Source organism: Stegostoma tigrinum, chromosome 26 (genome assembly GCF_030684315.1).
Source record: "Stegostoma tigrinum isolate sSteTig4 chromosome 26, sSteTig4.hap1, whole genome shotgun sequence".
Taxonomy (NCBI): Eukaryota; Metazoa; Chordata; class Chondrichthyes; order Orectolobiformes; family Stegostomatidae; genus Stegostoma; species Stegostoma tigrinum.
The window spans coordinates 21,190,647-21,209,658 of record NC_081379.1 but is presented as its reverse complement, the minus strand read 5'-3'; the positions used below and the strand labels follow the sequence as shown (position 1 = coordinate 21,209,658).

Here is a 19,012-nt window from a genome sequence, read left to right as displayed (position 1 = left end):
CATGTAAATTTTAACCTGAGGCTAATTTTGTTCAGCTGTTTTCTTGGATGTGGTCCCACAGAGGTTGCGTTTTTGAAAATTCTTAGTTAGTTTGTTTATGTTGCTGCTTCTTTGGGAGCCAGTTGCCAACTACTTCAGAACAAGTAGAGACTGCTTCTGTTCAATCTTTGGCCTAAAAGACTCTTCGAATCACTTTTTGAAATGCTCCGGTGGTTCCAGTATATATTTCTAAGATGCTCTCTCAATGTGCACGTTTGAGACTGCTCTTATGTCAATATCCAGTATTCTGCACACTTTAGAGCATGAAACACAAACTGAAGGTGCTGGAGAAACTCAGCAGATCTCGCAGCTTCTATTGAAGGTCCAGTGACCCTTCTCAGAATAGTTCCGACTCCAAGTTAGCTCCCCATTTTTATTCTCTATAGATGGTGCCAGACCTGCTGACCTTATTTGTTAATGTCGTCTAGAGACTGCGTCATAGGTTTTGACAGGTGGAAGTTTGACTGGCCTATAATGTTCTGGGGTGGGCAGTAATATATATTTACAAAGTGTTCCAACGATACATTGTCAGAATTCTCCTGTTTATCCTTTTTGATATGAAGATGGAAGAAGCCCAGAGCATAGAATTTCAATCTTGCTCTTTACCTAATGGATTTCAAATTTATGCCTTTGTTCCAACAGTACATGTACTTGAAAAGTCACCGCTATGTGGAGAAAGTGGACATCGCATTGTGACGTATACAGTCCAAAAATACACATTTTATTGATCACATTTTAGTGCCCTCTTCCAGGTGTAGTAGACAGTCCCAGTTATTGAGGCATTCCTAAATTTGGCTTCTTTCAGGTCCGGGGACTCTAGCAGCTATTTCATTGCATCCAAGCTAATTTGTAATTCTTTTTCTGTTGACTTCAAAGGCCTTTTAAGTTAGTTGATGCAATGATCAGTATTTTGTCATTACAGCACGATGCCTGGTTATAGTGTAGTTTTTACGTTCAGGAATAAAACTTCACATTGTGTGCGGTTAATCTGGAGGTGCATTGAATGTCCCAAACATGACAAAACCATTTTAACAAAGTGCAGACTGCAAAATTAATAGTATAAAGTTAACTTGGAAATGTACTTCAGCAGGAGTATTCCAGACAAAACACTTTCGGAAGAAAGTCTTACAAATGCCGTGGTGGAGATTTCCTGGCATAGTAGCAAGGATGAGAAATTTCAATTATACAGATCCTAGAGAAGCTCAGATCGTTTCCTTAGACAGAGAAGTTCAAAAGAGATAAGAGTTTCTTAAAAAGCTTGTATAATGATGTTTATTGGAATGTTTAATTACAGGTTACCTGGCAAGAGTGGTTAAAAACTGTTCTGCACCAGCTGTAAATAGACTTTGGGGCAGATGATCGAGATTATGATCAAAGAGAGGTTATGAAGGAAGAAATTGGTATTGAGAATTGGTCATGCATAGAGAGGAATTCTAACATGGGGCACAAGTAGTTGGAGGGTTTGGGGTGAGGGAGTTTGGTTGGACACATCAAACTTCAAAGGCAGGAGGAAGTTCAAGGTAAGGGTAAGGTCATGGAAGACTTCGAGAACCAAAACAATTTATTTGTAAAAGTTAGTGTTGCTTAGCCTGGAGCCACTGTTGATCAGCCGTGAAGGAATAATGTGGGATTGGAACTAAGCAGCAAATATTTTTGGATTACCTCAATCAATGGAACACCAAAAGACTGGCCAGGAGCAATTGAGCCTAGAGGTAACATGAGCACAATTAAGGTTTCACAGAGCAAATAAGGGAAAATTGTTTCCACTGCTGTAAAAGTCAGTAAGTACAAGGAATGATTTAAGGTAATTGCAGAGAGTGTGGACATCAGGTGAGGGCCACCTTAAACTTAAAAAATAATATGGCCAGTTAAGGGGTATGTTCAAGAGGGCAGCTAGTACCTGTGCATAATGTCCTAGACAGGTTTAAACAACTTCAGGGGAATAGAAGAATGTGTGGAAATGAGCAGAAACAATTCAACTATACGTCACCTCGGAAGGGCTATTTTAGAAAACATATCTATCACAAAGTTGGTATTTTATCCAGTGCCTATACTAGAGATTTTTTTGATTGTGAGATTAACATTACAGAAACTTATAATTATAAACTAAGTTTACCTCATTTAAGGATATGATCTAGTGAGTGTAGCCCAGAACAAGGATATCTGTGGTTTAAATTCAATTGAAGTGCATATTGGTTTGCTGTTATAATTACATTTTAGTGAAACAATTTTGTAAACAAGGCATATTTCCACAATTTCTTTTTAAAAAATTATTTTCAGAAGCTAAACTACTGAAAAATGTGCAAGATTGAGCTCCCCAGTGTTTGAGGAGATTAGTTTCTATTGTGCCGTGTATTTTTGTTGTATACATTCATGAGAAGGGGGTGTCAATAGTCACTTGTTGCCAGTCCTATTTGCCCTTGTGAGGCTGATGTTTACCACTTCTTGAACTGCTTATTTATGTCTGTAGGAACACGCATAAGTGCTGTTAGGAAAGGGGCCACGACTGTGGCCCTTAAGTATGGATGAACAGCGATGCAGTTTCAAGTCAGGATGGTGTCTACTTTGGAGGGGAACTTGTAAGTGGTGGTGCAGTCATGCATCTGCAGCTGTCAATCTCTAGATGGTAGAGGTACTGTGGGTATGGAAGCTGTTGTCAAAACAGCTTTTTGGATAGTTACAGTCCATTTTGTAGATCGTATACATTGCTACTGTGGTGGTGGTAGTAGATGAATGTTTAAGATGGTGCATTGAGTGCCAGTTGAGTGGACTTATTTTTTCACTAGTTGATGCCAAGCTTCTTGAGCATTGTTAGAACTGCACCCGTCCAGGCAAATAGCATATGTCACCACTCCTAATTTGTATTGTAGATTGGTGGACAGGTTGGGAATCAGAATGAGGTGCTCACCGTAGGATTTCCAGACTCTGACCTGACCTGTTTTTGTATCCACAGTATTGAGATAACTGGTCCAATTCAGCAGATGGTGAATGATAGCCAGGTCCCCAGGATGTTGTTAATGAGGCTTTCAGTTATGGTACTGCCATTGAATACTGAAGCAATATAGTTAGACTTTTCTGTTGGTGATAGTTATGCCTAGCATTTGGGTCGTGCAAGTATTACTTGCCTCTTGTCTACTTGCTGCATGTAGTGACTGACTTTTCAAGTGCATGAGATCTCATGAATAGTGTTGAACATCGAACGATCATCAGCAAACATCCTCACTTTTGACTTTCCTGATGGAAGGTCATTGAAGCAACTAAGGATGGCTGGGCCTAAAATACTAGCCTTAGGATCTCCTACAATAATTTCCTGAACCAAAGATGATTGACCTCAAGCAACCATGACTAACTATCCTTTGTGCTTACTGGCTATGATTCCTGAGTAAGTGCTGGCTCCCACTCATTTACACTGTATGATACTTAATATTGAAGTTTCAATGTCCACTTCTGTCATAAAATTTGAAAGAAAGCAATAGTTCAGTTACTAATTCTAACAAATCAATACAGAGTAAGGTATTTGCAGGTTAAAACATAATAGTTTTCTGTGGAAACATTCCCATCTGGATATATCCTCAATAAAAGTTGTGCAGTAATAAGCATAATATTGCTGTGTATTTGTAATAGGACATGAGAGCTCATTAGGAAAAGCAAGTATTTAAGCATTCAGCAAACAATGGACTTGCCCTGTTAAATTGCATAGGAATCATTTGAACAGTTAATGCACCTATGTCGGTTTGCCTCACAGACTAAAAGAGTGTGTAAGTCACAGAAGCATGAAGTTCTCCAGTTTCCAGCAATTGGTCTGGGATTGATTTTTACCCACACAGGAAACTAGGACTGGGTAAAATGTTGCCTCAGATTACACTGAAAACATTGAACAAACTAAACTCTCGAATTACAAGTTCTTGCTTCTTACTCCTGTACACTATCTGTGGTGTTTGTTCATTTTTGTTTTCTCTCTGCCATCTTGACACGTTCTGAGCAATTTAGGGAAACATTTTATGAATTAGTGTTTTGCGCCTTGCAGTAACAAGTGCTGTTAAAGCATTGAAGCTTTGTGAAGTGCAAGAAATTGTGGTCAGGTGACACATGACCTTTAGGATTGTTCTGGAAATATTGATGACCTTTTCATTCGCATGGAAAGAAAACTCAAAGTGCACGCCTAGTTTAAACCAAGTTAGACTCTGCAGTTTGCAAACTGCAGAGCTAGACCAGACAGGCCAGGCACCACATTGTTTCAGAACAAACCATTGTTTACATGTGCTGCGAACCTGCTTTGTTAGAATGCTATGTCGACTTGGTGGCAACCAGCTAACTAGGAGGCCAGACGCATAAAGTGCTGAGAACAGCATGATGGTTGAAGGTTCAAAACCATATTGTGTAACCTCCACATATGAAAAGTAGTCACCTCATTGGATCTTCCTGATCCCTGCCTGATGCTAGTGTTGGACACAGGCTGTGGAATCTTCAAGAAGTGTACAAAGGGTGGGATAAAAGGGGCAACTTGGAGCCCAAGCTGGCTCTGTTTTCTTTTGTTTGTACCACCTTCAACACAGTCTCCAGATAGCACCTTTGACAGGCAGCTAAGCTGCACATCATCTTCAGCTCCATGTAACTCATGGTGAGCATCATCAAACTGACCAAACCCAGAAGACCACTTAAGTGAGACAACCCAATGACCAGGACCAGACCTAGACGAGAGGGGAAGCTGAAGTTGACTACTGCAGATCATGAAACGCCAGCCACCCCTCAAATACAGGATCAGCCTGCTGTTTGTCGGAAAAGGATTGATAATAGCCATTCAAATTAGATCTGATCCTGACTGTGTGTGTGTGTATATATACACGCGAGCGCATGTACGTATCCAAACACACTCCCGCTCGTTGATCAGTTATTGGAACCCTGATATGGTCAAACTCTCAAACATCCCATTGCTGACCATAATTCACTTTCTTTCTAAGATTTGCTTTGTCTCCAACCCTAAAAGTCTTAATATATTTTTCTGATTTTATGTAGACAAAATAATGGAGTTGGTGAGTCCATTCAATCATTATGTTGTGATATTCTAATGGAAGTCTGGTATTTTGCCACATCAGAAAGCACCATAGAAACAATAGAAGAGGAAGAATACTTATTTTTGCTTCTTGTTTTTAGTGCTTGCAGTTTGCTCTTGCTAGGGCTAAATTGTGTTCCTGCCAAAAAAGCTTTTTATCCAAGGATCACAAGTGTTGAGAGATTTGTTGCAAATACAGTTTGTGTATCTCCATAGTAGAGTTCACTGTGCTGATCCTTTGTTAGATGCAGTGGCTTAAAGTGAAACACTTATGAATATATCAACATTTAAATTTTTTTTATTATTGATCACCAGTAGTTAGGAAAGAATGATAGAGTTCAACTGTTTTACAGGATGCAAACATGCAGCAATTTGCATGATTAAGAGTAATTAGTTTGTGATCAAATGTGATGCTTTTTTAAAAGCAATCTGTAATCGTAGTTAACCCTACCTCCTTATGCTGATAAGTGAAAGAGATGATTTGTTAAACCTGGATAGTCGAGAGCTTGTGGAGAGTTCCTCCTGGCATCACGCCAGTGTTCAAATTTCTAAAGTTGGAAAATCATTTGAGTTTTCTTTAAAGAAGTGCGCACATTGGTCTGCAGCCTGACTTCATACTTTTAAACAATGAGACATAATTAGACATTGACTAGGTGTGCAGTTTCACTGAAGCTATAAGAATGATAACATCCAGAATGGTCAGAACCACGAGTGCCAAATTGATACACTTGCATTCATACTTAGCTAAATGGTGTTCGTTACATAAAGATATACCATTGAAGGACAGTTCTTATTTTTTTTCCTCTTCAAGCATACATAAAGATATACTGTAGTGAAAACTGTTGAAAAACAGACATAATGTAATGCTGCATTCTCTTTCCAAACCAAATGTCAAGAAAAGTATTTGCATTTGGTTTCATAAGTCACCAATCTGGCTTGGGATCCATTTGTCATAACGAGTCCAGAAAAGCTCTGGATGCTCTAAGCAAAGTATTCTAAATGTTGTCTTGCTTCCACCTAGAATACACTACATACATTCTCTCAAGCTCAGTATCCAGGAGTCCATCCGGAACTCTTCAGCTCAGCAATACATGGGATAACCATCTGGAATGGGCTGATATTAGGGCATCAGCTTTCCACCGCTCCTAAAGTCCTTCAGTTCTTTTGATCCAGACATTACTCCTGAACATTTAGTGAGATTTATGTCTTTACAGTGTTTTGTGTTCTGTTTTGGACATATTGATGAATTATAAATTTGTAATCAGTTGACTTTGCTTTACTGAGACCAAGTAGGATTTGCACCAAAGCTTCAATTACATTATTGCCTTACTGTGCACAGAACAAAGGGTCTATTAAAATTATTTTCATTCATGTAATTCTTTGCTGACTCAATTTGTTGCTGTGTTTACTGTTGACAATCAAGGACTCTTCCTTTTATGCAGGGAGTCATCAATAATTTGAAGGGTTAGCTAAATAATTAGTGTTCATCTTTAATTTAGAGGTAGATAAGAGTATAACAACAAGGTTTTTTCAAGAAAAAACTGCTTTATAGTGGAAAGGAACACTAAATGAAAAGTGTAAGGGCCCTCTTGTGGCATGGTGGTAGGTAGCAGCCCTCCCCATGGACTGGGAAGCCTTGTCAAGTCCCAACTGCTCCAGAGTGTGTAATAACGTCGCTGAGCAGGTTGGTTTGAACAATGTTGGTTTTTTTTAAACCAACAAAATGAAGTCGTTCCTTTTATCGTTAATGTGCTATGCATTCTCAGTTTCTTGATGCCATTGTTATTTTTGGCATTGAAAAATGCTGTAAGAGGACCATGATACTGATGATGAGTCAGCAATCCTATTTAGGATGGTGCAAGGTGAACTGGATGGACTAATCTTTTATTTTGGTGTAGTAATTCTTATGATCTCCTCCTTTGATCACCCCACAAAATTCAGTGGTAGTAGTTGAATTATATATTATAATCCTTCATTTTGGTTTTTTAAATCAAGCCCATGCTCATTTTCAGAAACGTTTCTCCTCCGGATGTTGGATAATATGAGAGCAGGCATCCACTCTGGTTGCTTCAAGCTTAATTACCCTGACTGCTCTTATTCTGCATCAGTAATTGTCATCAATATGAAGTTGATCCCTGCAGAGCCATTTTTCATGTTGGGAGAAGCCCAACTGACGTTCTTTGGAGGCTTTCCAAATGACTAATTTGATAATTGAGCACAACTGACTGAAATGAGAGGAAAGCAATCCCAAGTTTGTTCTCTAGCCAGGTTAACAACGTGGTAATTAAGGTTCTGTACTTGCTCCCAGGTGTACCTGGATGAGGAAAGGGGAAAATCGGCTATTTTCCCTCTTCAGTTTTCTAACCACTCTTTCATGGGCATCTGTGGAGATGGAGTAGGGTGCCCTTCGCGGGTGAATAGACTGGTGTTTACCAGGTTTACACAAATGGACAATCACTACTGCCTGAAACAATGGGTACTAAGTTCTAGCTACATTTCATCAGAGTCAGCAAAAATCATTGTCTTTTATTTCCTGGTTCTAACAATCTTTATCTTTAAATTTAAAAAATCAGGTAAATTTCTATTTCAATTTTTATTGCCATTTCAAAGACAATAAACAACATATTTCTGGAACATATGCCAGCAGATAGGGTTATAGAGGCAATTACAATCAACATTTCATTACTTGAATCTGTCATCCTTGCTAGTTAATTATAATTCTGTGTAACGCATCAGGAAGTAAAATACTATTTAAATGAGTTATGAAAATCAGTACTGTAGTATAGCCTGCAATAGTTCCAACATTTATTCTTGGTTATGCAAGTCAGATGTTTGTGACCAAATATAAACACTTTCATTTTCAGCCTGTCAAGTGTTACGGCCCCAAATAATTTAGACAGGTCTGATGGCTGTAATTTTATTAGAGCACATCAGTTTTTGGGTGTGAAATAGAGACGGAACACTGGGATTAGTATTACTTGGTAGTAACAGATGAGCAGCAAAACCAGTATTGGATTATTCTGCATGACAGTGATTACGTTTACAGGTCCAGTTTAAAACTTCTGTCCCTTCACTGTTTTCCCCATCACTTGAAAGTTGGTTGTTTTATGAAAGTCGATGAATTTGGAAGTTGAATCTTTTTACCTGGTTTTGAAGGAGAAGAAGGTGCTGATTTTTTTTTGTTTATACCAATAAGAGCTACATCATCCAATATCTGGAATATCATTGGATCTTTCATGTAGGGAGCCTGGTAGCTCCAGCAAAGGATCCACTAATAAGCAGTGCTAATAAATCAGTAAATTGATATTATGATTTTTAAAAGGTTTGGTTTGAAACTCTTTTGTAAAACCTAGAGCTGTCATTCTTAATTGTCCTTGCAACTGTCAAGAGCTCCAATGAAGCACCCTGGTCGCCTGACATTTTGAGAGCATGGCATGTCACATGACTGCCATTTCTCAGTCACCAGGAAGACTACCACACTAAACCTTATTTGTATTTTTAATGCTGAAGCAATTGAAATAAAAAGTTCATTCAGAAATTGTCACAAGTTGACTTTTGTCACAGGCAGTTGCTCCAAAGTCGAGGCATTCAGTGCAAGTAGAAAAATGTCACAATTTGTATCTGTCAAATACCCCATTCAACAGGTCAGTTATGGAACTGAAGTTGCAGGAGACAAAACCGACTGGTTGTCAGTTCATTATAATTTTCTCGTCAAACTTGGTTTTGTCTACCAGAAACCTGAGGCAGCAAAATGAATATATGCTAAATCAGGATTGAATGATGTAATGAGGACTTCTGTTGCCCTCTGTAAAATGCCTGTGTTGCTGTTAGTTTTTGAGCTTGTCCAAAAACCACAAGTATAAATCAGTAGGGAAACATCTCCATGATATTTAAACAAATCCTTAACTGCCTTCCAAACTGTTTTATCAAAGTTATGCCATTTTTAAAAATTTATTCATTGTGTGGGATGTGGACTTCACTGGCTGGCCAGCATATCTTGCCTGTCCCTAGTTGCCCTTGAGAAGGTGGTGGTGAGCTGCCTTCTTGAACCTCTGCAGTCCCCCTGCTGTGGGATGACCCAGAGTGCCATTAGGGAGGGAAGTCCAAAAATAAATGCTTTCATTTTCAGTCTGCCATGTTACAGCTCCAAATAATTTAGACAAATGGCTGAAATTTTATTAGAGCACATCAGTCTTTGGGTGTGAAATGGAGACCAAACACCAGGGTTTGTATTGCTTGATAGTAACACACATGATTGTGTTATTTATAAATCTTGATGAATTCCTGTTTGGGAAATGGAGTAGCAGGAAGAAGGAATCCTCATCCTCAAGGAATATTAGGACCAAGTCCAGCATACCTGCAGTTCTGTGCAACAGTGAAATAAAGAGGTTGTGCTTCTCTAATGAGGAAGTCACAGATTTTAACATCTCTGTAAACAACTGCAATTACTAATCGCCAGCTCCTTTTGGTTGCCGCAGGGGTAATTAGTAATGTCTGTTGGTCTGCATTAAGCACACAACTAATGCTATATTTTCCAGAGTAAATGTCATCAATTTTTCTGAAGCAATAAGGTTATTTCTGCTTTTTCGTGATTGTGGGTCGCCAAAAGAACCGTAGACAACCAAATCCATGTCTTGACTCCTGCTTGAATAGACCATTGATACTGAAATTGTCTGACAGCTTTATGCAATGATGTTTTGCATTGAAGACCCTGTACAACTGTTTGCGTTTGTAGATGGCGGCATCTTCCATTTGAGTTGGGCATTGAGTCAAGACCTGCTCTGTTCTAGTACATTTGTAAATGGATCAGTTTGACCCATTTTAAAAAAAAATCTTCAAAGTATGTGAAGAGGCTCGACATCATCTGTAGTAAAAGATCAGCAGAAAATGTGGCTGAGGCAGGAGAGGCAGATTTAAGGCTGTGTAAGCAAGTAGATGGGAATGTGGTTTGGAGGAAAGGCAGGGAAACTTGCCCTACTTTGTGTATCCTGGCACTTGATAAATCTTTCAATCGCACCCTTTTTAGATCTTTTCCACAGCCCTTTGCCGATGAACAGTTGCTTTGTGCTCAACTGTAAACTTCAGAAAATGTTATAGCAATTCAAAGTTGTCCCAGCATGAATTCAGGGCTGTAGGAAAAGCAGCACTAGGAGAAGCTTCACGATTTGTTCCATATCCTTTTCCTGTTTCCCTGAGGTTGTGGATCTAAATATTAGTCAGAATAATTCAATCCTATCTTCACTGGGAAGTGACTCATTTACAGTTTTGAGGTCTGTGGGTGGGGGGAAAAGGTTCCTGTCAGTTTTATCTGACGATGAAATCTCCGTTAACCATGAGTGTACTCGATCTTTTTGTATTTCTTCCAGCAGATGTCAATTTCAAAAGAGATGGGAGATATTTTAAAATTTCCTTTGAAAAGCAATTAAAAGGAAGAAAAGGGTAAAATGAAAAATCTGGCACTTCATATTTTTCGTAAGGATGTTCAAAAATGAAATTATAATTGAGAACCTAGCTAGATTTATTTTTATGAATTTAATTTATACATTTTATATAAATTTCATTTATTCTGTCCTAAGAAATAAGACCAGTCACTGCACCTGAAACGTTAACTTTTTTTTCCTTTACAGTCGCTGCCAGACCTGATGAGGTTTTCGAGCAGCTTTGTTTTTGTTCCTAAATTTACTTTATTTGCATGACCTATTTTCCTCAACCCCACGCCCACTTCATTTCTTTTTTGCTTCCAAGATGTTGACTCCCACTAGGATCTGGTTTTGTGGCAGGTCACCGAAATGCTGGCCTTGCAGTTTGTATTTTCATTTGAGAGAGCAGCCTGTCGATTATCTAGGAGCTTCTCTTTTTTTTGCAATGGTTGGTTGGGTACTGCATCATGCATAAAGCTCTGAAACCACTCATTTACCCTCCAGCTGTAGCGAGGCAAGAGAATGCACTTTGGTTCAAGTCAGGACCAAAATAGATTGATCAGCTCTGAGGATTTCAGGACAGCTGACCTCAGTTGAAGATTAAAAAGCTTGTAGACTCCCTGCTCAGGGAGTAGAAAAATGCAGCAATTCATCCCAGGCCCAGGGTGTGCTGGAAATTACACAGCAGAGCTTATTGTTCTATTCATACAAAGTAAAATGCCAATGATCTAACAGAATAGATGGTCACCAAACCATGAAACCAAATTGTAGCACATTCATAATGTTAGAAATGGTTTTGTGAACAAGTCTAAGCTTTCTAATCGTGTAATCGTTATGAGGTAGCCAGGACACTTCTTGTTATTAAACTATTGTTGGATTTTCGACAGCGTCTCAATGCTGAATGTAAACTTTACTCTGTCTGCCTTAACTGTTTTGTTAAAACTACAAAAAAATGCATATTTTTAGACCCTTAAATGTAACTTGTTATAATTTCTCAGCTTTTTCAGAATGCCTCTTCAATACAAATGGTGTTCTAAATCTATACAGTACTGGCAATTTGAATGAATTGTAATGCTGGTGACAGCACCATAGTATTGTACTATGAGTACTCTCCAGAAACAGCTGTGTGCCTCTAGCCAGCATTCCTGTGGGGCAGTGGGAGTGTCCGCACCTCTGGGTCTGAAGGTCTGGGTTCAAGTCCCACTTGGCTCAGCCATGTGCTGTAACACGCCAGTAAAGGGCTGATTAAAAATATTCATGTCAGTTATGAAAATAATTAACTCATTCACCATGTAGTGTAACAATATTAAGTGCTGATAAAGTCTTTAAATGTTAAGTGCAGAAACTGGATGTCTCAAACCGTCAGGTTTGCACCAGGCAGTTTTACCTACAGAAACTACCTAGCTTGATCCTAATGCTGCAGATCACTCCCTCTACCTTAAATATTCCTTCTCACCAAGCAATTACACGAATAACTTTTTTCAGATACTTGCTGGACTCTGATTCAACAAATTGTCAAAGAATTAGACAATTAATCCCCTCCTTCTGTTTTTTATTTTAAATCTTATGTTTTAAGATTTATTGGTAACCACAAATTTATTATTACTTGTGTCATTTAAGCAGCAGAAGTAAACTCAGTATTTGTTAAATAAGGGGTCACTCCTTAATCGTCTGATTTGTGGTCAAATCATTGAACTCTCCAGTTCCTCCTTTGTGGTTCAAACCTTACCACTTAATCTTTGGTAACAGCCTATTCTGATCTATGCTATTTTAAAAACCCCTTTTTTGGTTATTGAGTACGTAACATCTTCACTCTGATCTAACAAAATAAAATAGACCATATTGACATTTTCTGTTTAGTGCTTCTAGAAGTGAAACAGGATTCAGTTTTCAATATCATGGACTTATTCACCTATGCTACGTCATTTTGCTGACTTTGTATCTGCTAAAGATCCTTCTGCTGTCTCTTCCATTTAAAATCCTGTAATTTTTATGCCATAGTCATGGAGTCATACAGCATGGAAACAGACCCTTCGATCCAACTAGTCCACGTCCACCATGTTCCCAAACTAAAGTAATCCCACTTATCTCAGTTTGGCTCATATCCCTTGAAATGTCCCCTATTCATTTACTTATCCAAATGTATTTTAAACTTTGACTGTACCTGCAAGCATCACTTTCTCACATACACATGTGAACCACTGTGTGTATAAAAAAACAAAGTTTTTAGTGTCCTTTTTAAAACTTTCTACTTCCTTGAAAATATATCTCCCCCCCCTCCCCCCGCTGAGATTTGAACTCCCCTGATCCTAGGAAAAAAGATCTTTGCTATACAGCTTATCTGTTCCCTGTATAATTTTATAAAGCTGTAAGGTCACCCCACAATCTCCTATATTCCAGTGGAAAAAGTTGCAGCTTTTTTAAATAACTTGAACTCTCCATTTCCGTTTTGTCTTTCCCCGTTTTTGTTTTCAATATTGTCTATATTTTCCTGCATTTGAGTGTATATGCTACTTATCTCCCTCCTGCGATGTTTCAAATGGTTTTATAATTTCGTGTTGTGTAACTGAGATGAAATTTTAATGATTGCAGTTTATTAATTACATAGCAACAAGGGCAGCTGTGACATGGACCCCATTGCAAAATCATCCACCCGCCAGTTTTATTTTAATCTTTTCGACGTCAAACCACTTTCTGTTTATGTAGCCACACTGTTCTCAATTCCGTGTGCTACTATCTTTGCTATAAAACTTTATCAGGTACTTTACCCTTTAAGATCTGTAAAACAGCAGAGCATCTAGTCTGTTTCTTCAAAGAATTCCAACAGGTTGGTCAGGCCTAAAATCAGTGTTAACAGACCCTTATTCACTTTTTTTTTTACTCAGTACTCAGTTATTTTAGTCTGGTGGCCTGCCTCGTGATTTCCTGGCTTGGAAAGCCATCTTGGTTTCTTTCCATTCCTCTGGTTCAATTTGACTGTTGACTAAATTCTGGAATTCTCTCCCCAAGGTCATTGTGGGTCTTCCAACAGTACACGAACTGCAACATGAAAGCAGCTCACCACCACGTTCTCAAGGCAACAAGGGATGGTCAATAATGCTGGCCAGCCAGTGATGTCCATGTCCCGAGAGTGATAATTTTTTTTTGCACAAGTTCTATTTCACAGACTTCTTCAGAATTCCATTTAGAACCGTGTCCTTCCATGAGATTATTATTTATCAAATTTTGGTAGCTTGCCTTCCTTGGGATTTTATAACCCCTTTAAAACCATAGCTCTTACCATTATAACCTCTAGCCCTATAAGTTCAATATCAATCTCCCCTGAACGTGAAGATACAGAACTTCAGGATTTTTTTCGCTGACTGATCTAAAGCAACATCTCAAACTCGGGAGCCCGAGCTCACTGTAATGATCCTCTTGTCCTATTTAATCCATCTGTCGAAAGGTCTTATATTGCCTATTTCTTATTAATTTTTTTAAATTCTCTAGCGTTTCTAACCTCCATCTACTTCTGTAGCAGCTCCTTTATAATTAAATTCTATTTCTTTATCCATCTATCATGTGCGGATTAAATATTTTTCTAATTTTAGATTTGGCCTAATTTCCTTTTATTCATTCGTGGGACCTCTAGTCTTCAATGAATTCCCTTTTTCCCTTTGTTGGAATTGGTTCAGTTTTAATTCACCTGCCAGTTTGTGTTTCCCGTCGCTGAAAACAAACAGGTCCGTTGATCAATTTTACCTTCCACTTAATGTGTGCTAGATTACATCTTGCTATGAATTTGTATTTCTTTGCAACCTGGTTAACTTCTTTCTTATATCTATACGGTATGAACACTATGTGCCAGTGAATGTGAGAATGTATTAGCATGTAAGGTTTTGTTTCGTAGTTTAATTTATCAAGACTTTGAGATGACCTGTGCCCACTATTTGATAACACAAGTTTCAATTTGGAGTATGCTCATTGATTGTAATGTGCAAAGTTCAGAGATTTAATTTTGTTGATTAGAAACTGAAAGAATTGCAGATGTTGTAAATCAGGAACAAAAGCAAAGTTTCTGAAGAAGGGTCTCAACCTGAAACGTCAGCTTTTCCTGCTGCTTGGCCTGCTGTGTTCATCCAGCTCTACACCTTGTTATCACAAAAACAAAGTTGCTGGAAAAGCTCAGCAAGTCTGGCAGTGCCTGTGAAGGAAGAAAAACAGAGTTAACATTTCCTTTCCTCATAACATTATTTAATTTTAGTCATCAGTTTGGGTCCAGAAATTGCCAGGGAGGCTAAGGAGCTCTAGCCCAGTTCCTCTGCCACTGGCATTGTCATTCAAATTTCACTGGGGTTGTAATCGTTATTATGGTAATAGGCATAACAAGGCAGTTTGTCTGCCATGGAAAGTGTAAGAAAATAGTACCTTCAGGGGCACTAAATATAATCCCAGTCTGGATTTCCAGGTAGGCCCTAATCACCCCTTTTTAGCGTGTTGGCACACCTGTGCTTCCTTCAGATTTCAGAGCCATAGAAACGGTCAAAATACACCTCTCCCCAAGACCTCCTAAAACACAGGACTCTACATGTGCCTATTTAATTTCTGTTCCACTTAGTGTCTTCCAACAAAGTTTTTACACAGAAAGAATTAGATTTTTGGCCTTTTGTCAATGTGTACTTCTTATGTTGGATGTCAGTGGACAATAACTGCCTATCTGTTGTACCATTTGTTTGAAATGTGCAATCATATTAGGTTGTTACGTTAGCAGTCCAGTGCTCCTTAGCTATAGAACATTCTGTGTAAATGTTAATATCATAGACCAGAGGGTGGCCATCCTGATATACAGTTGTTAACATCTCCATGACTCCCAAATGTGAAGTTGAGTGAGGAATTGCATTCAGCACCATCAGAGCAAAATGGAGAAATGCTGCAGAGAGAATGCGTGTTTTAAATGGAAGGTTGGGAGGGAATGTTCAGCTAAACCTAAATATATCCCATTTACAGTTGTAGTCATACAGCATGAAAATCTTTGGTCCAAGTTGTCCATGCCAACCAGATATCCTAAACTGATCTAGTCCTGTGTGCCTACATTTGGCCCATATCCTTCTAAACCCTTCCAATTCCAGGTACCTGTCCAATGTCTTTTAAATGTTGCGACTATATTTGCATCTACCTCTTCCTCTGGTAATTCATTCCGGCACGAACCACCGTTTGAAAATGTTGTTCCTCGGGTCTCATTTAAATCTTCCCCTCTCACCTTAACAAATGTGCCCTCTAGCTTTGAATTCCCCTACCGCAGGAGGAAGACTTTTGTTATTCATCTTATCAACGCCTCTCGTGATTTTATAAACCTCTGTAAGGTCACCCCTGAATCATCTAGGCTGCAGGGGAGAAAGCTTCAGCCTCTCCTTAAACTCAAGCCATCCAGTCCCACTAACATCCTTGTAAATCTTTTATGTACCTTTTCCAATTTACTAATATCCTTCCAAAATAGGGACACCAGAATTGAATGCAGTTCTTCTAAAGTGGCCTCACCAATACTTTGCACGTGTGTAACATGATGCCCCAGCTCCTATACTCGGTCCTCTGACCAATGAAGGCATGTGTGCCAAACACCGCCTTGCCCACTTTACCTACTTGTGACTCTATTTTCAAGGAACTATGTATCTGAGCCCCAAGATCTCTGTTTGAAACTCCCCAGACCCCTACCTTTAACTGTTTAAGACCTGCCCTGGTTTGTCTCACCAAAATGCAACACCTTGCATTAAACTCTATCTGCAACTCCTTCGTCCATTGGCCCAGCTGATCAAGATCCCCTTGAGGGTTATCTAAGGGTACACTGCCTGCTACAGCACCAATTTTGATGCCATCTGCATCCTTACAAACCATGCTTCCTGTATTCTCATCCAAATTGTTTTCTTAAAAGACAGACAGTGGAACCAGCACCAATACCTGCGGCACACCACTGGTCATGGGCCTCTGGTCTGAAAAACACCCCTCTATTACCACTCCGTGACTCAGACTGTGAAGCCACTTTTTGTATCCAATTAGTTAGATCTTGCTGGATCCCATGTGATCTAAATGTACTAACCAGTCTACTCTGCAGAACTTTGTCATAGGCCAGACAACATTCAGTTCTCTGGCATCTACCTTCTTGGTCACCTACTCAGAAAAAAACCTTGTATCGAGTACGTGAGAGATGATTTCCCATGCACAAAGCCATGCTGACTTATCTCTAATCAGCCCTTGCCTCTCCAAATGTATGTAAATCTTGTCTTTCAGAATCCCCTTCAACAAATTGCCCACCACTGACATCAGACTCACTGGCCTACAGTTCTCTATTTTATACGCCCGAGTTCCCTAGCTTTCAAGTCTTTCTCCATAGCAGAGATGTGAAATATTCATTTAGGATCTCACCTATCTCCTGTAGTTGCTTGAATAGATGGCGTCATTGATCTTTAAGGGGTCCTATTCTCTCCCTTGTTTGCTCTTTTTTTGTAATGTACTTGTAGAATGTCTTTGGATTCTCCTTAACCTTACCTACCAAGACTATCTCAATTTCCCCTTCATGGTCTCCTCATTTCCCACTTAAGCATGCCCCTACTCCCCCTATACACTTAAAGAGATTCACTTGATCCCAGCTGTTTATACCTAATGTATGCCCCCTTTTCGTTGACCAGGGCTTCAATATCTCTCATCATGCAGTGTTCCCTACTTGTATCAGCCTTGCCCTTCACTCTAACAGGAACATATTGTCTCTGAACTCTAGTTATCTCACTTTTGAAAGCTTCCTTTTATCAGTGAATAGCCTCTCCCAATCAACTTGAAATTTTTGAAAGTTCCTATCTCATCCGTCAAAATTGGCCTTGCTGTAATTTACAACTTAATCTTTTAGACCAGGCTCATCCCTCTCAGGAGCTATGTTAAAACTAGAATTATGGTCACTGGTTCCAAAATGCTCCCCCACTGACACGTCAGTCACTTGTCCTGCCTTTCTTTCTGCTCCTCTGGTGGGCACATCCACATATTGAAGATTTTCTTGAACACACTAAACAAATTCCTCCCCATCAAAGCTCTTCACACTGTGACAGTCCCAGTCGATGTTAGGAAAGTTTAAAATCCCCTACTGTTGCAACTCTGATTCTTGCAGTGTGCTTAGGTATTTGCTCCTCTGTTTCCTGCTGACCATTGGGGACCCTATAGTACATGCCTATCAAGGTGATCATCCCCTTCTTATTTCTAAGTTCCATCCATATAGCTTGACTGGATGATGCTCCATAAATATCATCTCTAAGTAAAGAGATGATGTTTTCCCTAATCATAAATGCCACACCCCTATCTCCTCTCCTCCCTTTCTGTAGTTCCATTAACATCCATTCTCTGGAATATTGAGTTGCCAGCCATGTTTCTGTTACAGCTGTGATGTCCCGGTCCTATGTGTCCATCCTTGCCCAAGTTCATCTACCTTAACTGTTAGGCCTCTGGCATTGAAATAAATGCAGTTTAATGCTTCAGTTTACCTTGTTCCTTGCTGTGGTGTTGTCTGCCTTGTTTGTTTAACTTTCTACCTTTTAACTTTCAAACCTTTTAACTTTTGAACCATTCTTAGCCTTCTCTCTTTTCTCAATACTGGTTAGGATTTCCATGCCTCCACTCCCCCCAACCCTGTCCAAATTGGCTTAAAGCCTCTATCCTTTTACAATTGTCATGCACATGGGGCTGCTGGTAACACACTGCCATTGTGGCATGCATGGGAACCACTTTAGGAAATCTTCTGCTTCATTGTGGCTTCTCTTCCCCAGCTCAAATCATCAATAGTTTACCAGCAAGACTTGGCAAAATACTGTCCCCTTGACCACAAGACATTATTTTGTTTTAGGCATATCGTGAACCTGCCAGTAAGGCTTGTGGATTATTTGTAATGTAAATGTGAACTTCACATAGTAAACAAACAGTGAAATGTGCTCTCTCTGGTATTTTCAAACAAATTGCTGAGACATAAAATCGGCATTTTCTGCATGCTTTGTGAGACTCAACAGCTTCTATTCATGTTAATATTGCGGAGTTCTTGTCCACTCATTGGAAAGTAAGAGTTACAGGGACACTTTTTTGAAACCAGTATAAGATCCAGAAGGGAGTCTGCAAATTCTTACAGAATGTAGTCTGCGGATGCTATGAAAATAAGAATGCTATCGGAAACATCACTGCCTGCCTCTTTTCCTTTTCACCTAATAAGTTTAAGTCAGGAGCCCATTCATTTAACTCAATGTGTAGCTTTTTGGGCTTTGCATCCTGAAGTAATTAGGCTGAACAAAAGACAGATCCTGGTAAGGCTGATAACTTAACAGTGTGATTGTCATGTCAGAAAATTCTTTTGCCTTCCTGGGGGTGTTTTGAAGCCTGTACTTAACCATCCAAAAGGCAGAACTGACCATTAATTGAATATCTCTCTCTTGCTCTCTCTTCTATTTAAAAAACAAATGGAGAAACTAAACTGAAGAATATTGATGAGAAAATT

The 19,012-nt window shown here is 39.2% G+C and overlaps 1 protein-coding gene and 1 long non-coding RNA gene across 3 annotated transcripts in view; one reads left to right on the top strand and one right to left on the bottom strand.

Moving 5' to 3' along the window:
- The window catches only part of gas2l1 (growth arrest-specific 2 like 1), a 65,525-nt gene that overhangs the window by 7,207 nt on the left and 39,306 nt on the right, over nt 1-19,012 (top strand). The gene's annotated exons all lie outside the window — the stretch shown is intronic.
- Nucleotides 12,821-19,012, bottom strand: part of LOC132210997 (uncharacterized) — a 53,635-nt gene continuing 47,443 nt past the window's right edge. For both annotated transcript variants that reach the window (XR_009447268.1, XR_009447267.1), the window contains exon 4: nt 12,821-14,695. This is a non-coding gene — a long non-coding RNA (uncharacterized LOC132210997). The remainder of the gene's footprint in view (nt 14,696-19,012) is intronic.